General features: G+C 45.5%; 1 long non-coding RNA gene across 1 annotated transcript; it reads left to right on the top strand.

Moving 5' to 3' along the window:
* Nucleotides 1-12,252: 12,252 nt before the first annotated feature.
* On the top strand, nucleotides 12,253-14,371 carry LOC149749502 (uncharacterized). The gene is made up of 2 exons (XR_016392578.1): nucleotides 12,253-13,150; nucleotides 14,139-14,371. It is a non-coding gene; the product is annotated as an uncharacterized LOC149749502 (long non-coding RNA).
* The last annotated feature ends 304 nt before the right edge of the window (nucleotides 14,372-14,675 follow it).

Here is a 14,675-nt window from a genome sequence, read left to right as displayed (position 1 = left end):
ATTCTCCAGGCCCTCTCAGCAGAAGCAGCTACATCAATCCACTGACTTTCCCACCAATACAATTAAAGATTCTGCCAGAAGCCGAAGGGAAAGCCCCTTCACAGTGATGCTCTTGGGTACCAGAAACTTTAAAATGAGCTCTTAGGAAGAACAGAAATGGAGACAGTGCAGGAAATGAAACTTATTAGAAAATGTTCTATGTAGAGTATTTATATTCAGTGAAAGATATTTTCCATTCCTCCTATTTATTTTCTAAATTGAGAGTCTTCTGTATCCATTTCATCTTATTAAGAACATTAATTACAGAAAACCTAGTTTCCTTTGTTTTTCTACCATATTCCTAACATACTAATTTTGTATAATATTCTGAAATACTGGAAAAGCTAAAATTTAACACTTCATGGTATCTCAAATTTTAAATTGAAATTGCACTAATTTTAAATTGCTATTAGAATACAGAATATACATTTTCTTTAAGCTACCAAACAAAATCACATGAAGACATATACCAAATTCAAATACATATGTATGTTATTATGTTTAATGAAATAAAAAAGGATCTGAAATCTCTAAGGAACCTAACAATTTAAAGATAACAAAGATTTTAGTTTTCCCTGAAATTTCTTTTAATTGGTTTGTCTTTTTTGGTAGCAGCAGAGATATTTTTCTATCCTACTTCACATCTGCATGAAGTATGTACTATGATCTGAACAGTTACCCAGTGTTAGTAATGAACTTGGGACCCCCAGGCGTCAGAAGGCATCTCTGGGGTTTGGTGGGTCATCTATTCTGGGTCATCAACCTGGTCTCTTCTTAAGTGAACTCTGTCACCAGAGTTTGGGCTTTGGTTTACATTCCCTTTGGCAATAGCTGAAAGCCAAGATCCAGGACAAGGAGTTTGGATAAGCACAATTAGACAAAAGAAATGGAGGGTTGATCAGCAGGTTGGGTCTTGCCACGAGGGACTCAGGGGTCTGTGCCTTGTATACATCAATATTGAACTGTGTCTGCCTTTGCAGGAATCAACTTCCAGGGGTTTGCTAGCAATTGGGTCTAATATTCAATATGCAATAGGGATTCCTCTTTTCCTAATTTCAGCAATGATTAGATTAAATAACTATTTAAAGCGGATTTCATTAATGCCCCCAAACTAACTTATATTCAACTGAACAAGGCAGCTTCACAGTAAAGGTATCGGGTGTCGCCTTATTAAAATGAGGATTGACAGAATTTTGGTTAAGGATAACGTCTGATTATCTCGAACTAGAAAAAAATCCATCAGTATAATTCCATTTTCTTTAATGTACTGATGTAGATCAAATGTTCTCTACCTTAGTGTTGAAATTCAAATGAAACACTTATTTTAAAAGATCTGGTTCACTGTATGTGCTATATCCTTTATTAAAACAGAAATTCTTGAGGGAAATATTTACATTTTGCTTTTCTTTTCTTCTCAGCAGTGTCTAGTATATGGTTGGTGATAAATGAATATTTAATGAATAAACAAGATAATGGAGGAAGGAAGGAAGACATTGGTCTCTTTAAAACAACTTACTATGTTAATGTTGGTGAGTTTAGAAATTTTAGGGTAAATCAAAATAAGTAAGTCTCTTTTCCTCATAATTATAAATAGTCAATAGAATGAAAGATTTTGAAATCCACTGTAAGTGTTAATCCTAAGAAAATCAAAGGCCTATCTAGCATTTGTCATCAGTTTAGCAGAAATGCCTACTGCTAAATGTTTTTCATACAGAGATTGCTTTAACTGTTAATATTGTTTGTTTTTTATCCCAAACTTAAGTTTTTACGTTATTACTTTTTCTGACGGCACAAGTAAATTTTTAATAAGTATTTTTAACTGAGTGGCAACTATTCTTTTTCTACCATAAAAGAAAGAAAGGAAAAGAAAATTTGAAATAAAATTTTTAAAATTGCCCATACCACACAGAACTAATTTTATCTTTCGCTTTTCAGTCTTTATTCACATATGTACTATTTTAAAAGTTGCTACTATGTATAACTGATTCACTTTGCTGTACACCTGAAATTAATACAACATTGTAAATCAGCTATACCCCAATAAAAATTTTTAAAAAGAATATGTTATTTTGTACTCTGCTTTTTTGCTGAACATAATTATTACATTTTCCTACAGTATTCATAGTAATCTTTAAAAGAGCTATATAGTACTCATTGAGTACAGGTTCCACAATGTTCTTTTTTATTATTATTTATTTTTGGCTTTGTTGGGTCTTTGTTGCTGCACACAGGCTTTCTCTAGTTGCGGCGAGCGGGGGCTACTCTTCGTTGCAGTATGCAGGCTTCTCATTGCAGTGACTTCTCTTGTTGCAGAGCACGGGCTCTAGGCGCATGGGCTTCAGTAGTTGTGGCACACAGGCTCAGTAGTTGTGGCACACGGGCTTAGTTGCTCCGTGGCATGTGAGATCTTCCCGGACCAGGACTCGAACCCATGTCCCCTGCATTGGCAGGTGGATTCTTAACCACTACCACCAGGGAAGCCCCTCCACAATGTTTTAACCATGTATCAATGTTGGGCATTTACACGGTTTCTAATTGTTCACTGTTTAAAATAATATTCCAGTTACTATCTTTGTATATGTGGGGTTTATGTGAGTTTTTATGAAATTCACATAACATGAAGTTTACCATTTTAAGGTGTACAATTCACTGGCTTTCAGTACCTTCACAGCATTTTGCAGCCTCCACCCCATCTCATTCCAGAGCATCTCCATCACCCCAACCAGGAGCCCTGTAGCCATTCAGCGGTCCCTTCTCCTTTCTCCTCCCCCCAGACCCCGGCAATCACCTGCCCGCTTTCTGCCTCTAAGGATCTCCCTTTTCGGGGCGTTTCTATAAGTGGAATCGTACAGTGTGTGGCCTTTTGTGATTTCCAGGTTCACCTGTGCTGCAGCGTGTCACTGCTCCATGCCTTTCTGTGGCTCGATAATACCCCCTGTAAGGACAGACACACAGAGCTCCTCCTTCACCAGCTGGTGGGTGTGTAGGTCGTTCCCACCTTTTGACTATTGTGAACACTACTGCGGCAAACATCCAGATGCACATTTTTGTTTGAACATATGTTTATAACTCTTCATTATACCTAGAAGTGGAATCACTGGATCCTACGGTTATTCTATGTTTAAATTGACACAATAATGATATTATAGTGATGGATATTTGTCATTATAAATTTGTCTAAACCCATGGCATGTATATGGGTGCACTTGTTGAACAGACCGTCTTTACTCCATTGCATTGCCTCTGTTCCTTTGTCAAAGATCAGTTGATTGCATTTATGTGGGTCTATTTCTGGCCTCTCTATTCTGTTCCAGTCACTTATTTGTCTGTTCTTTCACCAATACCACACTATCTTGATTACCGTAGCTTTACAGTAAGTCTGGAAGTCAAGTAGTGTCAAACCTTTACCTTTGTTTTTCTCTGTCAAAATAGTATTGGCTATTCTGGGTCTTTGGCCTCTCCATATAAACTTTAGAATCGTTTTGCCAGTATCCACAAAGTAACTGCTGCAATTTTGATTAGGATCACCTTGAATCTGTAGTTCAAATTGGGAAAAACTGGCATTGTGACAAAATTGAGTTTTTCTATTTATATTCACAGAATATCTCTCCATTTATTTAGTTCTTCTTTGATTTCATTCATTAGAGTTCTGTAGTTTTCCTCATATACATCTTGTACATATTTTGTTAGATTTATATCTAAATATTTCATTTTGGGGGATACTAATATAAAAGATATTTTGGTTTTAATTTCAAACCTCACTAGTTCATTGCTGGTATTTAAGAAAGTAATTGATTATCAATATATAATTATCGAATAATTGTATATTAGCCTTGTGTCCTTCAAACTTGCTATAATCACTCATTCCAAGATTTTTTTTTCAATTTTTTTGGATTTTCTACATTGATGATCATGTAATCTGTGAACAAAGATAACAGTTTTATTTCTTCCTTCCCAATCTGTGTGCCTTTTAGTTCCCGTTGTTTTTCTTTTTCAAGATTGTTTTGGCTAATCAGAATTCCTTGAAATTCCAAATGAATTTTAGGATTGGCTTTTCCATTTCTGTACACACAAAAAAACCTTTGGGATTTTGATAGCGAATTGATTGTGTTGCGGAGTATGGGTATGGCTATCTTTACAATATTAAGTCTTCCAATCCATGAGCACGGGATGCCTTTCCGTTTATTTAGGTCTTTTAAAATTTCTTTTGACAGTGTTTTGTAGTTTTGGGTGTTCAGGTCTTGCAGCTCCTTAGTTAAATTTATCACTAGGTATTTTATTCTTTTTGATGCTATTGTTAATAGAATCCTACTTATACTGTCGTTTTGGGGTTGCCCGTTGTTAATAAGTGGAAATATAACTGACTTTTGTATGTTGGTTTTGTCCTCCAACTTTTGCTCTCTCATTTATTAGCTTTAAATGCTTTTTACAGATTATTTTGGGGTTTCTATCTATAATAGTATGTAATCTGTTAATAGAAGAGTTTTGTTCTTCCTTTCCAATGTGGACGCCATTTATTTCTTTTTCTCACCTAACCACCCTGGCTAGAGCTTCCAGCACAATTTGAAGAGAAGCTGTGAGCACAGACATCATCATCTTGTTCGTGGTCTTAGGAGGTAAGCTTTCAGGCTCTCACCATTGAGCATGGTGTCAGCTGTGGGTTTTTCATAGATACTCTTGACCTTGTTAAGAAAGTTGCCTTCTATTCCTAGTTTATTGAGTCTTTTTATCATGAAAATGTGTTGGCTTTTTCACATGCGTTTTCTGAATCAGTTGAGATTATCCTTTTTTCTCCCTTAATTCTATTAATATGATATATTGCACTGTTTGATTTTGGGATGTTGAAACATCCTCGTATTCTTGGGATAAATCTCATTTAGTCGTTGTGTTTCAGCCTCTTAATATGCTGCTGGATCTGGGCTACTAGAATTTTTTTGAGGATTTTTGCATCTATATTCATAAGGGATATAGACCTATAGTTTTCTTTCTGTCACATGTTTTTGTCTGGCTTTGGTATATGAGGGTAGTATGGCCTCATAGATGTTAAGTAGAGCTCTATCTGCTTATATGTTTGGAAAAGTTTGGGAATGATTGGTGTTAATTCTTTATGTTTGATGGAACTCAACAGTGAAGGCATCTGTCCCAGGCATTTATTCATTGTGAGGTTTTTTTAAATTATTGATTTAACCTCTCATTTGTTATAGATTTATTAAGATTTACTCTTTCTTTTTGAGCTAGTTTTGGTACCATGTGTGCTTCTAAGAATTCATTAATTTTGTTTAGGTTATCTAATTTGTCAGCATAAAATTTTTCATAGTATTCTCTTATAACTATTTTTATTTCTGTAAATTAAATAGTAATGTCCTTGCTTTTATTTCTGAATTCAGTAATTAGAATTGTCTCTCTATTATTTCTTGGTTAATCTAACTAAATGCTTGTGAATGTTTTTAGCTTTTCAAAGAACCAATGCTTAGTTTCATTAATTCTCTCTACTGCTTTTCTACTCTGTAGTTCATTTTTCTCTGATTTAACATTTATTATTTCCTTCCTTTTTCTTGCTTATTTTACACTTCTTTTTCTAATTCCTTAAGGTGGAAGCTTAGGTTGCTTATTTGAGGTCTTTTTCTTTAATGTAGGCATGTCTGAGCACTGCTTTCACTCTGTCCCACAAGTATAATACATTGTTTTCATTTTCATTCCTCTCAAAGTATTTTCTAAAGCCCCTTGTGATTTCTTCATTGACTTGTTGGCTGTTTAAATGTGTGTCATTTAATATCTGGATAGCTGTTCATTTTCCTGATTCCCTTCAGTTACTGATGGTTCATTGTGGTTGGGGAAGATATTTTGCAGCTTTTCAGTTTTTGTTTTTTTGCGGTACACGGGCCTCTCACTGCTGTGGCCTCTCCCGTTGCGGAGCACAGGCTCCGGACGCGCAGCCTCAGCGGCCATGGCTCACGGGCCCAGCCGCTCCACGGCATGTGGGATCTTCCCGGACCGGGGCACGAACCCGCGTCCTCTGCACTGGCAGGTGGACTCTCAACCACTGTGCCACCAGGGAAGCCCCGCTTTTCAGCTTTTTTAAATATATTAAGACTTGTTTCATGGTCTCACACATGTGACACACACATCACAAGCAAAGCAGACACCAAGGTAAAGGACGTTACTGGAGGGAAAGACAGGTATTTCATCACACAAAAACTGTCAATCCACCAGGACAATATACGATTCCAATTACTGTGCAGTTTGTTCTGTGTGCGGGGAGGGTGGCTCCCATCGCCTCCCCATCCTCCCGGCAGATCTGCTGGATGAGCCAGAGGAGAGAGATGGGCGGGTGTGTTACGGGCTGGAGCCCGGTGAGCCCTTAGCACCCCTGTCACCTCCCTCGCCGCCATCATGTCTCCTGCGCTTCATCTCCACTGTCCAGAGTGCTGAGGGCCCTGAGAGTGGGCAGGGGACCCCGTCCTCTTCCTCTGAGTCCCAAGTGCCTAGGACGGTGCCTGGAGACGGACCGAGGCTTGTGGGATGAGTGGTGATGAGTGAGCTGTCCGCTCAGCGTTTAAGGGCGGGATTGATGAGATGTCTGTCCCGAGTTTCTCAGCCACCAGTGTCGGCTCCGAGGCCCCAAGATAACGCGTTTCTTCTCAGGGGCTGCTTCCCCAGGAGGCTCCTGAAACAGGGCGTCAATTTTCTGAGGTCCTGTGGTGTCTACACAGCTCGAGGCGGGGTTCTCTGGAGGCCAAATGGTCAGTGTTCAGATGCTGAGGCTTTTATAGAAATCTAGCACAGGATTTCCCCCATGGTTAACATACTGACAAATAAAAAAATATTCTGCTTTTAAAGAGTTCGGATAAGTGTTGGCTGGAAACTAAGATCAAAGTAATGTTTCCTCAATCACTACCTTTGGGAGGTTGATCTGATGACACGTCTGGCTGCTTATGGTGGCTTAATAGGGCTTTTATTAGATGGAAAGTGGGGAGAAAGGGATGAAAAGGGTATTAACTCAATCCTCCTCTCAGAGCTTCCCTCTGAGCAGGTGTCCAGGTGTGGCCAAGCCCCCGAAGCAGTCAGAGGACAGGGTGTCTGAGGTGCGAGAGGAGGGCTGTCCCTTGGTCACCTGTCACCTCAGTGGCCCCCCTCTCGCCCACACCGCAGCTGTGAGGTTCGGGTGACCCAGAAGCTTAAAAAGGGCAAGACTGTCGATTCCACAGGGTCACTGGAGAAAGTCCCCAGAGTGCTGTTTGGACAGGGATACCTGGATCCCTGACAGGCTACTGTGGCACCTGGCATGCGTCCTGGAGAGGCCGAGGAATAGAGAAAACCCCCCGCAGGCCAGCCTGGCCCCCAGAGGTGTCAGCGCCATGGTCCACGGGAACAACGCTTTCTGTCTCTGAATTGCACAGAGGAGATGAGGTGAGGTGCTGCTTTGCACTGGCCAGGTCACTGTAGGAGCTGGCTGTAGGCGTGGACCCCATGGGGCACGCACAGCCACCTGCGTCATGAGAAAGTGTTTACATGCGGAGGCCAGAACTGCTTTCTGACATCATTACCAAGGAGCAAGTTGCAAATCCACATCCCTCCGGCCCCTCGTAACCAGCAGTCGGATGCACCGGCCGGAGACCCGGGGGTGGCGGTGAGAGAAGTTCCCACTCCTGCCACCTCCCGTGGCAGCCCTGTGTGTCAGGCTGACGTTTGTACAGTGTCCCCTGGTCGTGGGCACCTCTGATCATGCACGGCTGCTTCTTCAGCCTCCCAACAGCTCTGAAGGCCAATCCAAGCGCTAACAAACCTTATTCTGCCTAACATAGTCCCTGGAAATAATCCTGACCAGATAAACCAAGCAGCAGATACAACAGAAAGAAATTTCCATCTGCAAAAGCTGAGTGGTGGCGTGGCTATAGCAAAAGGAGCATAGCCGTCCTGACCAGGCCTCGGAAATGTTGGTGTTTATTCCTCATTGATGATCTCAGTTACCGAGTCTCATTCCTGCACCTCAAGTTTTCAGGCTGAAGCCGGTGGCTCATCATCCTCACCCCAGGTGCAGCCTTGTCTGCTAGAATCATGAGGTACCCGGGGGAAATGCGGAGAAGCACTTAGGGAAAACCGGAAAACTTCATTAAGGTATGTAAACATTATTTGAATAAATGCAGAGCGACCTAACTTTTCAGCTTTCCCTCTTTCCTAACACGTGAGCTCAAGGCTGTAAATATCTCCTTGTGCACAAGTTAACTGTATGGACACATTTTAATATGTAAGATGTCTGTTATGTTCAGCTCAATCTGTGGCTGTATTTCTGTCATGATTTCTTCTTTGACCCATTGGCTACTTAGAGCTCTACTTCTTAATTTCCAAACATGGGGATTTGTTTAGGCATCTTATTGTTGTTGTTTGCTAGGATAACCATGTTGTGACCAGACAGCACTCTTTGGATAGCTTCAGTCCTTTAGGACTTGCTGTGGCCTAGCTTGGGGCCTGGTGTGGGAAGAATGGCTGGACCTGCTTGTGGGGAATACACGTCACTGCTCCCGGGAGATGTCTTCTCTACATGTCGATTCCACGGTAGTTTCTACATTGCTCTGCTTTCTATATCCATATCCCTGTTTGTCTATTTCTTTTAGAGTCACTGAGAGTGTTGGGTTAAAATCTCTTCCTAAACTTGGGGATTTAATTATTTGTGCTTTTAAATTTTTCCAGCTCTTACTTTATATGTGCAGGAATGAGACTCGGTAACTGAGATCATCAATGAGGAATAAACACCAACAGTTCCGAGGCCTGGTCAGGACGGCCATGCTCCTTTTGCTATAGCCACGCCACCACTCAGCTTTTGCAGATGGAAATTTCTTTCTGTTGTATCTGCTGCTTGGTTTACCTGGTCAGGATTATTTCCGGGGACTACGTTAGGCAGAATAAGGTTTGTTAGCGCTTGGATTGGCCTTCAGAGCTGTTGGGAGGCTGAAGAAGCAGCCGTGCATGATCAGAGGTGCCCACGACCAGGGGACACTGTACAAACGTCAGCCTGACACACAGGGCTGCCACGGGAGGTGGCAGGAGTGGGAACTTCTCTCACCGCCACCCCCGGGTCTCCAGCCGGTGCACCCGACTGCTGGCTGCAAGGGGCCGGAGGGATGTGGATTTGCAACTTGCTCCTTGGTAATGATGTCAGAAAGCAGTTCTGGCCTCTGCATGTGAACATTTTCTCATGACGCAGGTGGCTGTGCCTGCCCCATGGGGTCCACGCCTACCCCCAACTCCTCCAGCGGTGTTCCCATGGACCCTGGTGCTGATGCCTCTGGGGGCCAGGCTGGCCTGCGGGGGGGTTTTCTCTATTCCTCGGCCTCTCCAGGACGCATGCCAGGTGCCACGGTAGCCTGTCAGGGATCCAGGTATCCCTGTCCAAACAGCACTCTGGGGACTTTCTCCAGTGACCCTGTGGAATCGACAGTCTTGCCCTTTTTAAGCTTCTGGGTCACCCGAACCTCACAGCTGCGGTGTGGGCGAGAGGGGGGCCACTGAGGTGACAGGTGACCGAGGGACAGCCCTCTTCTCCCACCTCAGACACCCTGTCCTCTGACTGCTTCGGGGGCTTGGCCACACCTGGACACCTGCTCAGAGGGAAGCTCTGAGAGGAGGATTGAGTTAATACCCTTTTCATCCCTTTCTCCCCACTTTCCATCTAATAAAAGCCCTATTAAGCCACCATAAGCAGCCAGACGTGTCATCAGATCAACCTCCCAAAGGTAGTGATTGAGGAAACATTACTTTGATCTTAGTTTCCAGCCAACACTTATCCGAACTCTTTAAAAGCAGAAATTTTTTTTGTCAGTATGTTAACTGTGGGGGAAATCCTGTGCTAGATTTCTATAAAAGCCTCAGCATCTGAACACTGACCATTTGGCCTCCAGAGAACCCCGCCCCCGAGCTGTGTAGACACCACAGGACCTCAGAAAATTGACGCCCTGTTTCAGGAACCTCCTGGGGAAGCAGCCCCTGAGAAGAAACACGTTATCTTGGGGCCTTGGAGCCGACACTGGTGGCTGAGAAACTCGGGACAGACATCTCATCAATCCCGCCCTTAAACGCTGAGCGGACAGCTCACTCATCACCACTCATCCCACAAGCCTCGGTCCGTCTCCAGGCACCGTCCTAGGCACTTGGGACTCAGAGGAGGAGGACGGGGTCCCCTGCCCACTCTCAGGGCCCTCTTTGGACAGTGGGGATGAAGTGCAGGAGACATGTTGGTGGCGAGGGAGGTGACAGGGATGCTAAGGGCTCACCGGGCTCCAGCCCGTAACTCACCCACTCATCTTTCTCCTCTGGCTCATCCAGCAGATCGCCGGGAGGATGGGGAGGCAATGGGAGCCACCCTCCCTGCACACAGAACAAAGCAGAACCCCGCCTCCTGATGTCACCGATGGGGCCCTGATTTGTCCCAGGCACAGGGCCAGGTCCTCCCCTGAGGCACAGGTGGGCACAGGGCCGGATCCTGCCCTGAGGCACAGGTGGGCTCTATGAACTCCTCTTAGTTCCCTTTAGTTTTCAGAAGCTACATTTCAACACTGTGATTACTTTAGCATCACTTTGTTTCCTCTAGACCCTGACCTGAGCTGATCTCTTTCCAAAGACAGGAGACATTTATGCATTGATTGACAAATTGAAATTCTTTTTTCCCTTCTTTTGTGTTCCTGGAGGTTAGTAAGAAGAGCAGACGTGAGCGTGAAGAGCCCCCCTGCTGTCAGTGACTAGAACCCACAGACATGTGTGGGCAGGACCCATGTCTGGGCGTGGAATAAAACCAAGCCTTCAGAACCTTCACTCAGGTTCAAAAACCCTAGAAAAGAAGAGATGATCACAGCAGCACGTTGTTTCTATGAAGACTTTTCCTTAATATTCATTCCCTGGAATGTCACTGTGTGACTCAGATCCTAATAAACCCGCCTGATGCACTCATTCAGTCTTTGCCGGTGACGTGTTTCACGTACCATGTTTCTCGCCTGTGCTCGGGATTGGCAGGGGCGGGCTAACTGCTCTAACAAACCGACATACAACCCCACAAAAAGTTACTTCCCTCTCAAACCACAGGGCAGAGCTGATGGGACAGAGACCTCTGCTCCACACAGACACTCAGGGACCTAAGCTGTGTCCTGGCCAGCCCAGCATGGAGCCTTGAGTTCACCCTGGGCTGGGAAAGGAGATAGAGGACAGTTCTTTAATGGTCCGAGACCGGACATAGCGTCCATCTCTCCAGCCACAAACCACTGGTGAGACGCGAACAGTGCACGGGCACCATGAGCTGGGACTTAGCCATGTGCCCAGGGAAGGCTGACACACCATGGGTGTCAGCCTTCTCTGCCACCACGTTCTGTCCCGAAACTCGAGGAAGCAGGTGCCACGCCTCCTTTTAGGTGGTCACATTGTGGATGCTCATGGCAAAACCTCAGGAACTGCCCAGCCCCGTCCTCCCAGCCACCCCTTCCGCCCTCTACTGAGTCTGCAGGAGACACGGGTCTGGAGGTGGAAACGCACCTTCCCGGGGTCTCCGGTCACAGACTCACGGCCCCATCCCTCCCCTGACTCTCCCATCCTTGACTGTGTGCGGGTTGCCATGTCCTTCCCAGGAGACTCTGTGAGATTTGGGTCCACGGTGCAAATCACCAAGGGCGGGTTCCAAATGCAGGTCCCGGCAGCTGTGGTTTCTGCTGCCCTTTGGGACAAGATGCAGCCACGGACCATGCCGCTGGGGCGTCTCCACTCCCCCCCCATGTAAAACGCTGGCTGGATGCCTCCCCAGATCTCACTGAGTGTAAGCTGTCGGAGAGCAGGGCCTCACCCCTCGTGTGCTCCCCGGCACAGGGCCTGTGAGGCCCAGGAAGCATCCCAGAGCCAGTTAATATTTAATGGGCGAAGATGGCACATCCTCCCAGGGCAATCCTGGGGGATCCATTAAGTGGCTCTTCTCCTCTGCCGCTGCCTGGATGTGTCAGGTCTCATCCATCTGGTCCAAATTCCTCAGTGTGTTTCAGGGGCCGTGAAGTCGTTCGATAGTCAAGTCTGCCATTGTTCGCTTTCACCCAATTTGCCCCATTACTACATCCAATGATGCAATAGTCAAACTCAGACAAGGTTAAATTCATAGCACAGTCTAGGGTATCTGACATGAAAAACTGCTTTCCATTTCAGTGTATCGTCTGTGTGGCTATTTGATTCAAACATAAAACCTATTTCTAAGAAGAAAGGCTCAGTAAAACAAGTTATAAGGAGGGAGCTCACACTGTTTTCTGACCTTCTCACAAAATATTTTATTGATAAACTTTTCCTAAAAACTCCTCACGGACTTTAAAGTTCATGAAGAGGGTCTTTTGGCAAAGACAGCATCAGGGGACGGGCCAAACCCAGAGCTTGAATAAACAGTTAAGACTGTGTGTGAAGAGCCTCGCAGGCAACGGGAACCACACGCCCAGCCAGCACCCCGAGAACACAAGCAAGTTCTAATTTTCTTTTAGGGAGGCTTCCCCGTTTTAACATCCTCGGGACACCTCAGTAGGGGCCTCGTGGTGCCTGACAGGATGAGACGAGGTTTTTTTCTTCCTCTCTTTCGAGAATCCCCTGGAGATGTTGTGAAGTTAATTACAACCTTGGTTTGGAGAATCCTGCGCTCCGGCTGCGTGCTGGCGCGGAGAGGATTTCCTTAGCTTGCGCGGACAGGTGTTCGAGTCACAACTGAATCGAGTCTCCTCCACCCGCTCTTTCTCCCTCCCCTCCTTGTCGTAAAACCACCCAGCTCCTGCCAAGCCATTCTGGAAAGACACCCGAACCCTCAGCATGTCCCGAGGGGAGCACAGTTAATGAGCTGGACGGCAGGAGGTTTGGGTGAGTCACCCAGCACCTGGGCACAGAGGCTGCTGCTCAGATAATTGCTCCCAGTTGCTTTCAGATGCCAGAGAGGAACCAAGTGAAAGGAATTCATACTCAGAAGAAAGGACTGGGGCAGACGGAAACAGAGGAGCCCACTCACCACCCGCAGTTGGCAGAGCTCGACCCTGGGGACCCTGAAATGAAATCAGACGACACCTACCTGCACTGAGCCAAAGAGGAAAGACCAGGATGGTCCAGGAAGGTACTGATCATGTCTGTGTGTGTGGACCAGTCTGTGGTTCTTTGCAAGGATGAGCATCTAGCCTGGTTTAAAACCAGCAGTCTGTCTGGTTGAACTGAGGCACTGGGTGTCTCACTCATGAGCCGGCTTGTGTGAGAACAGAGGTGGGAGGAGGGGAGACCAATTCAACAGGAAACACAGAGCCACCAACGCCCCTGGAAACACGTGGCTTCGAGGGAAAAAAAATTCAAGACAGCTGTTCAGCATGAGATACAGAGTATAACTGCGTGCTTAATGTTTTGTCATTTCAATGGGACCAAAGGTGGGGCTTTTGATATAGTTCTTTGAGGCTAGTGAGCCTCAGTGCCTCTGCATGAAACTTCTAACCTGTGCTAAAAATAATAAAGGCAAGAGCAATGAAAGGAAATGGAAGGAAGGAAGGAAGGAAGGAAGGGAGGGAGGGAGGGAGGGAGGGAGGGAGGGAGGGAGGAGAGAGGGAGGGAGGAAGGAAGGGAGGGAGGGAGGGAGGGAGGGAGGGAGGAAGGAAGGGAGGGAGGGAGGGAGGGAGGGAGGGAGGAAGGGAGGGGATAAAAGTACAACCACAGAAATATTTGTTTTCCCGGATACGTTTTGTCCTCTCTGTCGATGAGAATGGTTTCCTCTCTCCTTGGTCAGGAGCCCAGAGAGGGGTTGTCCGAGCTCTCGGCAGGCACGCGTGATCCACACTGTTCAGCCACCACCTCTCCTCCCCAGGTTACCACCCAGGCATCATCAAGCCTTTCCCTGGCCCCTTGGTCTCAGTGTCATGCTTGACCGAAGGGGAGCACCTGAGCGCTGTCCCCACGGTGCTGCGCTCTAAAGCCAGGCCCAGCTCCATGGCCGTGTGGCCTGTTAGTCACCCAAGGCCCATGCATAGCAAGGCTTCCCACTTAGTTTAATGCTTTGCCATAGCCGTCTTGAAATTCTTAACAATTTTTAAACAAGGGTCCCATGCTTTATTTTTCACTAGACCCTACAAATGCCACAGCTGGTCCTGTATCTGACGGCATCTCAAGCCCAGAAAACACCTGTATGCCTATTTGCAGCAGTGTCTCCTGCAGTTGCCTGCACAGCCGCTGGAGCTCCCTGGCGCACAGTCTCGCGACGGCGGCGAGTCCAACATGAAGACCCCAAGGATGCCATTGCTGTCCAGAGGACCCTGAATTACCTGAAGGAAGCCTGAACTCCCCCTTCAGCTTTAGGCATGTTGCCACGGAGAGTATTTTGGGGTAAACATAAGGACTTTATGAGCAACAAAAATAGAGAACTCTTCCAAGATGTTGTGGCACTGAGGTTCTGAACTTATGAACAGCACGGTAGTATTACCTTGTAGTTTCAGATACCTGTTGATACCCGAATCCCATGACTTGCCTACATACAAATGGACAACTTGCCAGATTGCCTTTCTTTTGTTTCTTATAGGAAAAAAAAATCACAGTTGTCTTTATTCAAGGAACCAAGTTCATCTAGCTTGTGGAACAGAAATGTAAGGATAAAGTAAAATGTT

Source organism: Delphinapterus leucas, chromosome 3 (genome assembly GCF_059928025.1).
Source record: "Delphinapterus leucas isolate spDelLeu-1000000601 "Yukka" chromosome 3, BTC_Dleu_Yukka2, whole genome shotgun sequence".
In the NCBI taxonomy this organism is placed as follows: domain Eukaryota; kingdom Metazoa; phylum Chordata; class Mammalia; order Artiodactyla; family Monodontidae; genus Delphinapterus; species Delphinapterus leucas.
Note: the sequence above shows the minus strand (reverse complement) of the source record. Positions and strands in the feature narration are given on the sequence as shown.